The 14,531-nt window shown below is 42.1% G+C and overlaps 1 long non-coding RNA gene across 1 annotated transcript in view; it reads right to left on the bottom strand.

The window, feature by feature from the left end:
• The window catches only part of LOC122805373, a 422,769-nt gene extending 414,122 nt beyond the window's left edge, over window positions 1-8,647 (bottom strand). Inside the window, exon 1 of the long non-coding RNA XR_006365361.1 lies at window positions 8,238-8,647. This is a non-coding gene — a long non-coding RNA (uncharacterized LOC122805373). The remainder of the gene's footprint in view (window positions 1-8,237) is intronic.
• Window positions 8,648-14,531: the final 5,884 nt, after the last annotated feature.

The following is a 14,531-nucleotide window of genomic DNA, read 5'->3' as shown; positions in this document are numbered from 1 at the left end:
GATGGACATAATGACTCTTTTCTTGCCAGTCATTAAAGTGGAATTATTTTAATAGCCCTACTGAATCTCTCCAAAATAGCCCTCAGGTTATACCCACTGTGCAGGAGGGATGACCCTGTTGAATACTAAGACAGGTGCGCACGCGCACACACACACACACACACACACACACACACACACACACACACACACACACACACACACACACACTCTCTCTCTCTCTCTCTCTCTCTCTCTCAGCACCTGATCTACCCTTCAGCTCTATGGGAAGACACTGTGTGAAGACAACATGACTTAATGAGAAGCTAATTCAGATGTATGCCATGCCATCTGATTAGTCACACCCATTACTCTGTGCTAGAGATCTGGTATACAAGCAGGTGAAATGTGGACTAGGATCAATGCAATAATCAAATCACTGCTGAAGTCACTTACTGGAATAAACAGACCATCATGGATTCACAAGTCTAAAACACAATTCTGAAATGGCACACATTCCAATAAATGCAAGGAGTCCAGCTGTCCATATATTAATTCCACATAGGGATGCTTGCGGTCAGACTCTGAAATTAACTTCACTAATGAAAATTATGAAGGATAAACATGGCTAGGGCTATTCAGTCTATTTATTTTCTCTACCTGGAGAAGAAATAACAAAATGTCAGACCACAGACTTGGTTCTCCTATTAAGACACTACAGATACTCCAAACCTACTCTCTGCAATTGTTGATATTTACCTCTACCACTTGAGATAGAAGACTCCCATTTACATGCAAAATCCTTTCAGTAAGGGACAATTATACTGCAGAGAAGACCGAACAAGTGAATTTTGATTTACTATGGCAGCAATGCTTTAACTACAAAGGAAAGAAGCAAAATGGATCAACTTCGTTCTACAAGTCATTTTGTGATCATGTGGAACCACTTCTTAGTGAATTAAATTTACCACTGTCTTAAAAGTCAGCAATATTAGATGGAAACAACTTCAAAAGCTTTCAAATATGACAACTTTGCGTATATTGCCTACATTCACGTTTTCTTGTCTAACTACTGACAAACAAAATTTGTGAAGAAAAAAAACAGAGAGAACCATGAAAAAAAATCTAAGACAGCTCAGCTGCCTGGGAGATACAGTGAAGTCTGCTTAATACAAACAGAAATACATGCCTCGAAATTATTTCTTAGGCACATGATGCTCTTTTTAATATGGGCTACTGCAAGCTGCTGTTCAGTGCTTTTAAGCTGCATGGTAGCAGCTGCCCCAGTGGCCGACTTAGACACAGAAAGATCTTGGCATATCCAGATCCATTCTGTCATCTGTCCTAGCAAAGCCTCCTTTTCCCACCTGATGCTGCAGCTGATAGACAATAAAATAAAGGACTAAACAGACATGATGGACTAAAAACAGCAAGACAGTAAAACCTTTCATAATACAAGCTGCAAAAAGATTCAGTTCTATTAATGCTTTAAATCACTAGGTTTTAAATCACTAGGGTGAACACCTTTCACAAAAGAAACGTGGGAACCTTGTTCTGTGTAAACTTCATCTGTATGGTAAAATCACTGACAATTACAGCTAGTCGGTAATGTCAGATATTACATGTTCATAGTTCTTATTGTTCTGAAAATGAATGTTGATGCAAAACATGTTGGCTCTATTAACTTTTTAACTGAATTAGAGTAATATTTTAAAATATGCCCCTTGATTTTAGGCCTTTGACACCCCAATGTCCAGAACTCTTGAGCAAAGAAGTTGACAGGTGTGTATATACATGCACATATACACACATTTTTTTGTACAGAATTAAGACTGTGAGCAGTTTCCTGCAATCCAGGGTTCAAGTCTCTCATCCACCATGTATCAACTATCTGAATGACCAAATCACTTAACCACACATTCCTCTAGGGTAGTTGAGAAATTAGGCTAGACTCCTTAGTGGTCTCCTAGAATGTATGTTTAGTCATTACCTATGAACCTCTAAAAAGAACTAATCACATATACATAACCCCACCTTCCCAAAAATCACAACCTCAGGAATGTATTTACGTGTACGGGCTCTACTTTTACAGAACAGCTGTAAGCAGTTTCTTCATCTTTACTGTGAAGTTAACAATCCTCTTCTGCCAGACGTTGTGCAACTGTAGAGTTAGTCTACATAAGTAAGGGAAGGGAAGATGACAGATAGGGGGTTGTTCCTATGCAAATAATAATAAATAATAATAATCATAATAATAAAAACCGTAATAAAAAAAAATAATAATAATACAACTGTAATGGAAAGGTTGACTGCAGTTTAAGCAGATGTATGTTTATATATAACCTAGTATAAACCTATGAACCTATTGACCATCGGGGTCTTTATAAGCCTAGCCATGCAACCAAAACCAGTTTTGTCCTTGTGTACTTTGGACGGAGGTGAATTTATGACTTTCCACCCAATGATCAAGATTTCACTTGAAATGGGTCAGGGATGAACTCCACTTCATGTGGATGGGGAGCCTGTCCTATAGTGTGGGGATCTTTTGAGACACAGATCAATCTCTCCAGCATGTTTCATTTATGTCACAGGCAAGATTCAAGTCCTTGAATCTAGCGTTAATAGTGCTGCTTGTTTTGCAGATGTGCAAGAGGTCCATCAGAGCTGAAGTCTGAGGATACTTTATATGCCAGGCAAAGATCAACTCTCAATAACCCGTAGGAGACCAAGTAAAGAGACAGGGCCTTAAGGAGATCAGAATATTCATACTCTGGATTCTCCTAGTGAGAAACCTTTGAGGGTATTCCAACTGTTGCAGGTGTCCGGTTCAGTGCATGCCAAAGGGGGCACTGTATTCAATGATTGGTCTGACAACAGCCGAGTAGAGTGGTACTACAACTTCCTTGGACCTGGATGCCATACCCTTGCTTATGAGTTGGGCAGCATAGAACGATTTTCTCACTATCTTGGCTACGTGTTGGTCGAAAGCCAAACTGCTGTCTACTTATGTAAGTACAAAAGTAATTAGCTTGGGTGGATGACTTCCCAAACGGGACTATAATGCATTTCTTCATGTTGAGTTTTAATCTGCGGCTCTGACATCAATCATTTTGTGTGTCAGACCCTCCTGTAAGATTTTGGTATCATGGCAGGGACATATAGTCATCTGCGAACTTGGTGAGCCAGATGTTTTCAACATTAGCCTTGACTTCTGAGAAGTAGATGCCAAACAGAAGAAGGCCCAACACATAGCCCTGGGGGTACTCAGCTGGTGACTGGTCTCCTGGTGGAAGTGGTTTCACCAATCCTGACTTTTTGGGTCATATCTGTGAGCATGCCAGCAATCTAGTGAGTTATGTAGGGATTTATGCCTAATCCGGAGAACTTGTCAACAATACCCGAGTGGGGTATTTTATCAAACACTTTGGCCAGGTGGTGTGTGTCATTTTTCTCTCATCCCTAACCTTGATGACCCTCTACAAGAAGTCTATCAGACTGAGTAGGCAAGACCTTCACTTGAAGCCAAACTGTGACATATCCTATGTCTGTAGGTCGCCATTGTTCTTGTTAATCATTCAATGATAATTCATTCCATGGCTTTGCATATTAGACTTGTCAGATTGATGGGTCTGTAGTTCCCAGGGTCAGTTGATGGTCAACCCTTATGGAGACGGATAACCAGTGCAGCCCACCATTCACTTGGTAGGTAACCTGTTTTGAGGGTGTAGTTGATGTAAGTGCCTCCAGTGGTCCTGTTAGGTCATGTCTGAGGCTAGTTAGGAGACAACCAGGGATATTGTTAGGGCCCACTGAAGCAGTGTTTTTGGGCTCAGTGAGCACCACCAGGACCTGCTCCCTGTTGATAGCTGGGGGGATATGCTAGAAGGGATTTCACAGTGAGTGGGGGGGCGGAGTGGGTTGAAGTTACTAGAGGTAAACTTATCAGGTAGAAGATTTAAAATGTCACCCTGGTCAGTAAAGTTTGTGCCATCCACCACCAATTCTGCATTCTACTGTGCGCTACCTTTAAGGTTCCTGACACAGCTAAAGGAGATCTTTTAGCTGTCCATTGCCTGACAAACTATTCTGGCCTCATAACTGGCCTTGTAGGGCCTTATTAGACCTCTTAGTTTCTTGTTCAGTTAAATGAGAAAGCTCTTGTCTCTGTAAAAGTTGCTCTTTCTACATGCATCATGACTGTATCACCCCAGATACATGCATCATGATTGTATCACCCCAGATGGGACTCGAACACATAATCCCTGGCTTAGAAGGCCAAATTCTTATCCATTAGGTCACTGGGTCTGACTTGGTCTAGTATCCTGTCATGTGGATTAGACTTCAACTTTTCATGGTAGTTTGTGTATGCAATTAGCACAGTGACTTGAAAAGTATGTAACAAAAAAGCTACAAATTATGAAAAAAAGTGTTAAAATCAAAGCCTGACTGCTCAGAGTATGTGAAAGCTGATGTGAATATGGTTTGTGTGTTCAGGGTGGTGTATCTGAGAGATGTCACAAGTTAATCTCTCAGTAGCCTGAATCATGTCAGTATGAAGACAGAAGCACAGGTGGTGTATCTGCATGCATCAGTCTGCTTAACTAGTTCCAGATATGTCTTGCAGTTTGATGACCTACTGATCCAGTCAATCAACAGGACAGCATTCTTAAACAGTGAAAGAGCTCAGACTGTATATATAAACTCACTATAAAACACAGAATCTAACAAAGTCAGATATCCTTAAAGTAATGGCTACAGGGATCAGTATAGTCAAACTATACACTGGGGCAAACTGGGTAGCCAGAACAATGCCATAAAAGTATATGAGATGTTTTATATCACAAGGTACATTCAATATGAATGTATAATTAGCTGTTCAGTTTGGTAATTCTAGGTTCAGCACTGACTTGTTTCAGATGAATGGTGATACAAGTAATCATCTGTACTGAACAGTGCACTTCTGAGGTTATTATAACAGCCATAGTACAACACTGCATTTTAACTATGGCTTTAAAGATAATAAACTGGATCAATTTAATTATCAATTTACTGTCAAATTAACAAGCAGCGATTATTATTTTAGATGTCAGTGTTTGATATTCTACCAAATAAAATTAACTAAATCAAAGATACTGAGCTGACAATATCAGTGCTCTAAAATGAAACAGCCTTTAGCCATAATTTTTGCAAAGATCTATCACCTTTTGTGAAGACCTGTAATTCTATCTATTCTTCAGCCAGACCATCATGTTTGCTGAAAAGTACATTTTATTATCTGTCATTTGCTTTAGTCAGTTTTACATATTTTCAATATTTATTCCAATGTTCTTAAAGACCACCATCCGTAGAGAACAGCTTGCACTCTTCAATGGATAAACTAGAGCCATCTGCTCAAGCTGGCCAAGACGGATGCTATGATTATGCATATTATCATGTGAGTCTCTATTTTTATAGAGAGAAACAAGCTGGAGATTGTGAACTAAGTGAAGAATCTAGAGGTGCTTCTTGACAATATACTGTCTTTGAAGAGCTAGGTAATGACTGTCAAGCTTTCTTACCACCACCACTGGAGTACTTCCAGATCAAACGTTTGATTCCTTACAATTATTTGGCAATTGCTACTTATGCATTGGTCTCACCTTGATTGGATTATGTTAATACTCTCTGCTTAGACTTCATGATGGCAGACTTGATTGCCTCCAATATACACAGAATTTGACAGTATTCTGAGTGGAAACATTTGCTGCAGTGGCTACCAATGATGGCAAAGTCATTAATTAAGATCTCATTTCTCACATATTCAGCCCTATACTTTATACACCCTGCCTATCTGAAAGAGTTTCTAGTACATGTCCAAGATGCTTGTGATGCTAAGCTGGTGAACGAGCTTTTAGTGGTTCAAAAAATGAGTCACAAAATCTCTGAAAAGTCCTCCCTGAACACCATGTCTCCATCATGTAAAATTTGTATCTCAGGGTATACTTACCTTGCAATTTAAGCAAAGCAGTATAATAACCACTTTTAAAAAAAGAGACAGTTTTGATCATTGAACGGATATTCAGCTATACACCCCAGGGATATGTAATATGTCTCTCTCTGAGAAAGGCACCTAATTTATTCACAGGTTTGATGGAGTGCAATGGCTAGGCTTCTCAATGGTTGCCTTGTCCCCTCGCTTAGTAATAAGCTATGAATATATGAACTCACTACCTTCTTGGTTTTAAGCATGTGAATCTGGAACATTGTTTAGGATGGCAGTAAATAAGTATTTAAAAACTGCAGTACATCTTCTGGTATAACTAACTTTAACTGTCAGTATTATTCAAAGCTATTACACGTTTCAAGATGTGTGAATAATATTTGAATATGCAAAAATATTAACTATTAACTGTCACATTCAAATATGTTTTTCTGTTTTGTTGCAATTTTTTCTTAGTTATTTTTTTTTCTGTGGATGAAAAATGTTTATTGAATAAGCTACAATTAAAATGTAATGCTTTTTGCATTAACAATTAGTATAAGTGGAAACTGCTTGATAGACAAAGCAATATTTTGTAACAAGATGCTGTAGAAACTGTGACATTCATTTGATTTAACTGAAAAGAAGAGCAGTACTCTGAAGAAAAGTGGAAAAAAAATAATTTTAAACAAAGTTATGTTGTTTTTATTATTTCAGAAAATAATTCTCTCAGACTTAAGTTGTTCTTTGTGCATTATAAATCTGAAACAATCAATTTTCATTTATGACAAAATTTTATAGTTACATACAGTAAACTCTCAATTAACTGGAACTCAAGCAAGTGGCACTCTCAAGCAACCAGCAGAAAAATATCGAAGAAATACAGTACAATTTTCATGTGTTGCATTTTCTGCCCCCCTTGAAACACACCTTAGGTTTTTAGAGTTTTAAAAAGGAAGATAGGAATACATTCCCTCCCTCTCTCTCCAACCTGACAGCAAGGCAAAATAAAAAAATAGTATAGGTTACATGGTGGTACAATATAAGGACTAAAGGATGATATACATGGTTTATCACAGGCAATGCTTATATATATTTCACCTTAAAAATTAATTAAGACATATCTTCACAAACAATACTACTTCTAAAAACAACTAAATATCACATGCATCTCTCAAAATGCAGATAAAAAATATATGAAGAAGATGGGGGCATGGCTGTCAAACAACAGGGGAATACTTTAAAGAAGGAATATTAATCAATATTTATTTACAGAAATGGTGACCTATTCTTGGAAATTTAAGTGTCTGATTCTTTCAATTCCTTATGTAGTTCTGCTATGCTGCAGAGGATAGTTAAGGAGGGTTAAACTGGACTGGAAGAGATAATATGCATTGATTAAAAAGAGAAACACTGTTGAAAACTGTCTGTAAGGACACCTAGAAAGGCTTCATCTTCTTTTCTGACAAAGTAATAAAATGTAATGAAAATAATGCTATAAAAGTAAAATGCATTTTTCTGCTTGCTATATCTGTGTGTTTTACAAAGAATGTCTATTTAGAATATAAACTAGATAACAGTATGTTTTACAACAGAATAAGATGGCATTTTTCTGTTTTGTAATACAGTCAGTAACTGTGAAGTATATCTGAACAACAGCATGCACAAGTACACTCACGTACCTGCACAATATTGTCTGAATCTTCATCAGTTGCAAATATTAAAGCTACAACCACAACTTCTAGAAAACTCTTGGACATCACTCCAGAGTCAATTCCTTCTAAAAAAAAAAAAACGGCTACTTAATCTGATTATATGTAGGTGGCAGTGGTAAATTTAAGACGTGTGGCACTCATGTTTGCCCAGTCCACAGCTTCTTCTAACCACTGGATGAATTTGAAATGCCAAGGGTGGTACTCTTAATTTAAACTTAGGTCAGTTTAATTTAATAACGAGTTACTAGCAATGCTTTTATACAACAATCTGATAAACCATTATTAAGTATTTTAATCTTGGACTTTCCTAACAAAAAACTCAAAAGAAAAAACGAAGTCATACAAAATGTCAATCTCCTTAGTAAAGCTTTGCAGATGAACTAATGATTACTGGTTCTTTGACAGCTGCACTGGTTGTGCAACAGACCCTAATACTGGAATCTTCGTTCCATGTGATCAACTACCCAATACAAAGAAACTGTCATGCAAGCCAAACTTGTTCCTGGCAGCTATACTTAGTACGCTTGCAATACATATCGATCACTGTGTGTTTCAAATTACCAATATCATCCCCTTCTAATTACCAAATGGCGTGTTTTGGTCCTCCCGTCTGCTTCCTGGTCGTTTCTCACCACTCTAGTACGCCGCAGCTGTCCCTTAGTGATCTGACATCTTGCCGGTTACTCCTACGAAGCATTTGAAACCGTGTCACAGCATCGTTTCTAGCGTTTTAGTTCAACTTCACGGTGAATCTACTGAACCAACCTTCCACTACATATGATACAAGCGATAATCCAATATGACAATTCAGGCCGGTTGCAGCGCGGAAGTGTAGATGATACAGTTACTAGAATACAGCGCCTGCGCCACTTCATACCAAAAATCCTCTCTACTGGATTATGGTCAACAGCGCTAGTTTCTGCTGTCTAGAGACAGCGGCTACGGGGCGAAATGTTTGTGGCCGCGAGAGCACGGTCGCGTAGCTATAAAAAAAAAGAGGTTAAGAGAGGTAATTTATGAGATTAGGAGGAGGGTTGGAGTAGATGGGTAAATAACCGTTGAAAATCGTTATGTGTTTGTGTTCTCTGGGAGAGCTCTTCTAGAAGAAATGGTTGAAACTGTATTCGAATGCCTTGGCTTGAATATTGATTTTTTTAAAAAGAACGTAAAATGCATTGAAAGGCTGAAACAACTGGAAAGTAGTAAAGTATCCTGTGCATAGCTGTCAACCTTCCATCTCTGAAATGAGGAACACTAGCCCTTATAATGTGGAACAAATGGACAAAATGTGGAACACATACTAACAACTTCAGCCTGGAAGATCATACAATAATTAAAATATGCTGGTTTTACTCATACAAAAGATATTTTAATGAATTAATATGATTCTTTTCTATTTACCATGAATATCAGTTAAAAAATTCCTAGTCCGTTGGGTTTCCCTCCGGTGTTCGGTTTCCTCCCACATCCCAAAGACATGCTTCCTAATAATGAGTATGTGACAGAGCCTTCCGATGTGGAACTTTAAGGAACATGAACTTTTTAAGATCCCAAATGAGGTACATTCCTCGTAATGAGGTACACTTGAGAGGTATGATCCTCCTGTCTTTAAGTTTTTAAGAGCATAATAATAATAATAATAATAATAACGTTCTGTTGTTTCTAATGGCACGCCTTTTGTAAATAGTTGTGGTTAGTGCTGCAGTCTGAGTCGAGGCTGTCACTTATATTTCAACTTTCTCCTAATTTACTCTCAAAAACTTCCTTTTTCATGTAAATGGCATATTTTTATTTTATAGTTTGAGGAGAGGTTGTGGATTACAGTCGGTAAATAGTGATACTTATAGTAACAGACTTCATTTAGTTCTGAAAGTGTGTGTTAATTCGCATCCTCTTTCTCTCTTAATAGTACCACTGATTAAAAACTGACCCTAATTAGGACCCTTTTCCCTTTGCCCTAATTCATAATGTAAAGGTGTGAGATCCATAATGGATTGTCAGCCCCCTTGGCAGGACCGGCCTTTGGTCAACTGGTGCCCTAGGCAAAAGGTCTCCATAGCATCCCCCAACACCACCCTGTGTCTCCAACCTGGTCTATCTACACCTTCCAAATTACTGGAAAAGTGCCCCTGCTAGAGCGGCACCCTAGACGGACACGTAATTGGCCTATGCCTAAGGCCAACTATGCTCCTTGGTCCAGTGCTTGTTATTGACTTACCAGACTGCAAAAACTAATGATTGATGTTAAGTTGTCTATCTCGCCTTCATTCTTGCTGGATGGGTTCGGAGCCGATCCTCGGCTCCGACTCAGCCTTCTACTAAAGCTCGAGAGCTATTTACCGGCTCGAGGCCTCCCCATATCCCACAATGCTAGGCGTCAGATACCCAGATCTCGTTTGCCGCTTCAGCTACGAGGTTGTGATTTTACTGGATCCAGGTCGTATAAAGCTTTTCTTCTGTTATTACCTTTAATTTTTTTCATATACTGTCTTGTATTTAGAAATTCTTCCCTCCTAGTTTTAATTAGATTGTATCCTTTTTTGATATCCCACTCAGAAACTCATTTTTTGTTGTTAGAGAGTCCCCCCCCCCCCTTTAGGGTAGTGTTAGGCCTTGTTAGACAATTTGTGTTTTTCTTGTATTGTTTTATATATATATATATATATATATATATATATATATATATATATATATATATTTGTTAGTAGTAAGGTAGTTGTGTGGCTATAGTCTTATAGTTAGTTATCTAGTGCGTGTGTGTGTGTTGTGTTTAAGCACTAGTTACTTTTTTCCCTTTGGTATCCCATTTTTTAATATGTCTAAATATACCAAAGTTTCAGGTTTCAAGAAGTGTGACTCGTGCTGTCAGAAGATGTCTCTGACAGACGGTCACACTTCTTGTGTTTATTGCTTGGGTCCCCTACACCCGCAGGACTCTTGCTCAGTCTGCCACGCCTTCAGCCCAAGAGTCCTGCAGGAGCATAGGAACAAGCTCATTTTGAGAGGCTTACTTAAGCCAGATGGATCCCCAGCTAAGCCTCCATCGGGAAAATCCTTAAAGCCCGCCAAACCATCGGCTCCCTGTTCGGAGCCATCGCCAAGCGGAGCTCCTGCCTCCTCATCGGTTCCGGCTGGAACCGATGTCTCGAGACCTCAGTCTGCACCGACCTTAGTGTCGGAACCTTCTCTGAGCCGAAAACGCTCAAGGTCCCCATATATAGAGTCAGTCCGTTTGGCTCCGAGGTCTCCATTGCTTCAGTCGGAGCGAAGCCATAGGTCCCACTCCTCTTGATCTTCCAGGCTATCCGATCATGACTTGGAGAGGGTGGTCAGTAGGCTCCTAAAGTCACAGGCCCTGGCCAAAATTTTGACCAGCCCTTCTCAACAGACTGTGGCTACCCCTGTGTCTTCTGCAGTTCCTCCTCCGACTCTTCCACTGTGTTCAGAGCCGGAGCTCATTGGGGCTCGAATTGTAGGTACGTTGGAGACAATACCACACCTTTCAGCTCCCTCGTCGGCTCTGATCTCTTTGTTGGTTCCATCCTTGGAGGAATCCGGGCGCTGAGACTCCCTTGTCGGCTCCGAGAGGGCGAGTGGCATCGGACCCTTGTCCGACCCTGTTCTCCCTCTCGGGGCCTCGGTGCAGGTGAGCTCGGCCCCGACATTGGCCTCGGAGCCGTCCTTCTCGGTGCCGAGAGGGGTTCACGTCTCTTTGGAGCGGGGGCCCTCTTCTCTGCCTGATAGGGGCGCCTTCGAGGTCATAAGGAGTGTGCTGACTCCTGTGTTGGCTCCACAATTGACCCCTTCGGCTCCTCCCCCATGGTGCCTGCATTGGTCTCTGTCCACCCTCCTGACCCCAAGCGTGGAGAACAGGCACTCTAGGTCACCCCATTGGGCATATCTTCCTCTTCCGAGGCCTCCCCTGACCATTCAGAGGAGCCCCCTCGGAAGACAAAATGTAAGAGGAAACATGTTGACTCCCCCGAGTCAGTCACGTCTGATACCGACTTGGAGGATTCAGAAGGGTCCCCAAGGTCCCCCTCTGAGGATGTCTCCTTTTCAGACATCCTTGAGATCCTTAGGAAGAGGGGGAACTGGACTGCCCTTAACCCTTCCAAGGACAAGTCTGTGTACCTGGACGCGTTTGGTTCTCGCCCTTCCACCTCCTGGGTGTCTCCACCTTTCGACCCGCTCATGGAAGTGGTAGCTCAGAAGGAGTGGACAGCCCCGGACACAGTGGAACCAATCCCTCGCAGGCCCACTAAGTTCATCATCCCCCCTTCTGACAAACAATTTCTGACAAAAGGGGTCCCTGTTGATGCCATGGTGGTGGCAGCAGCCACTAAGAATGTGTTGACTGACCCTTCAGTACCTGTCCACCCACCTAATAAAGAATCTAGGACAATGGACAGGTACGGGAAGTGGATGTTTTCTTCAGTGACCTTTTCCATGCGGTTGCTGAATTATCTGTGCCATTTCACCCGCCTTCAAAGGGATCTTCTCAAGGAACTGGGTGATACCCTTCAGGATCCATCAGCTGCGGGGTCTCAGGATAAGATTAACTCCCAGCTGGCGACCCTTAACTCTGTAGTCAACTCCTCCATGCGGCTCATTTCTAATGCAGCTGATGGGGCGAGTAGGGCCGCAGGTACAGGCGTGGCTTTGAGGAGACATGCCTGGATGCGGTTATGTAACTTTGCTGACACCTTTAAGGCATCCTTCACCAATACCACCTTCGATGGTTCGGCTTTGTTTGGACCACAGGTGAAGGATACCCTTACCAGGTGTGAGCAGGAAGGCAAGACTCTCTCTGCCGTAGGAGTCTGTTTTTCTACTCCCTCTAGACCATAACCTAAAGGTCAGAAGAGTGGAAAAATGTGGTTTCAGAAACTCCAGGGAGTCGTGCCTGACACACGTGGCGAGTTTCCCTCCAGGGGCAGAGGAGGAAACAGTAATAGACACCACCCAAGGGGCAGAGGGGGTCCACAAAATCAGAGTAGCAGAGAATCCTTCTCTGACAAACCCTTTCAGCACCCGTGAGGGGCTGCCCAACTGTCCACCTGCGGAGGCTGTCGGGGGAAGATTGTCACTGTACCCAGAAGCCTGGCGAATCCTCACACAAGACAAATGGGTCCACACCCCTACACAAACAAACAGGTCCCTTCCAGATGTTCCACCCGGTCTGAGGGAACAAGCAGTACTAGAAATTTCAAAACTGCTAAAAAAAAAGGGCCATCCAGCCAGTCCCAGCAGACCAGCAAGGATCCGGGATGTACTCCAAGTTCTTTTTGGTACCGAAAAAGACAGGGGACTGGAGACCCATTTTGGATCTCAGCAGGTTAAACAAATCTGTTCAAAGAACGAAGTTCCGGATGGTCACGCTTCAGTCCATTCTACCCTTTTTGGGTCAGGACAATTGGATGTGCTCCATAGACCTTCAGGATGCGTACTACCATATCAAAATGGACAGGTGCTCCAGAAGGTTTCTCCACTTCCGGCTGGGAGCCAGTCACTATCAATTCAGAGCTCTGCCCTTTGGTCTCACTACAGCCCCCAGGGTATTCACCAAATGCATGGCAGTGGTTACGGCTCACCTGAGATGGTGAGGATTCCAGGTGTTTCCTTATCTAGATGACTGGCTCCTAACTGCTTCCACCAGACATCAGCTACTGCGAGCCAGGGATTATACCATTAAAACTTGCTCTGAGCTAGGTATCTCTATAAACTTCGAAAAGTCTGCATTGTCGCCTTGGCCTTGTCAATCTATAACCTTTACAGGCGCAAGATTAAATACAAAAGAGCTGTCGGCAAAACTTCCCTTAGAAAGAGTATTAAACATTCGCCAACATGTCCAGACCTTACTACAGTGCAAGAGAATTCAGGCCAGATTTGTACTGAAAACCTTGGGTCTCATGGCAGCAGCAATCACATTACTTCCCCTGGCTCGTTTTCACATGCGGATCCTTCAATGGATGCTTTTTACCCAATGGTCGTTTCAGCAGCTTCCGATGTCTCACAACATAGTAATCACCCAATCGTGCAAAGACCACCTTTTTTGCTGGATGGTCTCCTCTCAAGTACTTCAAGGCAGACCATTTGTTCTTCCTCCTCCTGTTGCCACGGTGACAACAGATGCCTCCCTGATCGGGTGGGGGGGCATTTTCAGGGCAGGACTGTCCAGGGCACTTGGCAACCTCTAGAGTACCACCTGCACATAAACATCTTGGAGATGAGAGCGATACTTTTTGCGTTTCAAGCTCTTCAGAACTCTCTACCCACCGGGACTATTGCAATTCAGACAGACAATATGTCTGTAGTGTGGTACATCAACAAGCAGGGCGGAACCAGGTCCTATCCCTTATGTCGAGAAGCACTCAGACTCTGGCAGTGGGCGATCTCCTCTCAACGGTTTCTGATAGCAATGAACATCCCCGGGAAGTCCAACGTCATAGCGGACAGGCTAAGCAGAGCTATTCTCATGCCTCACGAGTGGTCTCTCAATCAGTCAGTAGCGAACAAAATTTTCCGCAGATGGGGTCAGCCTTGCTGCAACCTTTTTGCAACCCCTCTCAACAGTAAGTGCGACGACTTCACTCTCTTCCCCCTCCCCGGCCACTCCTCCAGAGATGCTCTAGTTCACAATTGGCCCCGGCGTCTTCTGTATGCATTCCCACCTTTTACTTAATTCCAAAACTAATTCAGAAAGCAACCGCATTGGGATCCAGGATGATCCTCATTGCCTCTTATTGGCCTCGACAAATTTGGTTCCCATTCCTGCATCGTCACCTGCTGGAGCAGCCTTGGAATCTGGACCCAGTGCCAGACCTCTTGGTCCGTCAGTCGAGCGGGCTGCACCAATCCCTTCAGTCTCTCAACCT

The sequence above is a fragment of the Protopterus annectens genome, chromosome 6.part1, assembly GCF_019279795.1.
Source record: "Protopterus annectens isolate FY-2018-M chromosome 6.part1, PAN1.0, whole genome shotgun sequence".
NCBI classification, from domain to species: Eukaryota; Metazoa; Chordata; order Ceratodontiformes; family Protopteridae; genus Protopterus; species Protopterus annectens.
This window is presented reverse-complemented; position numbering and strand designations above follow the sequence as displayed.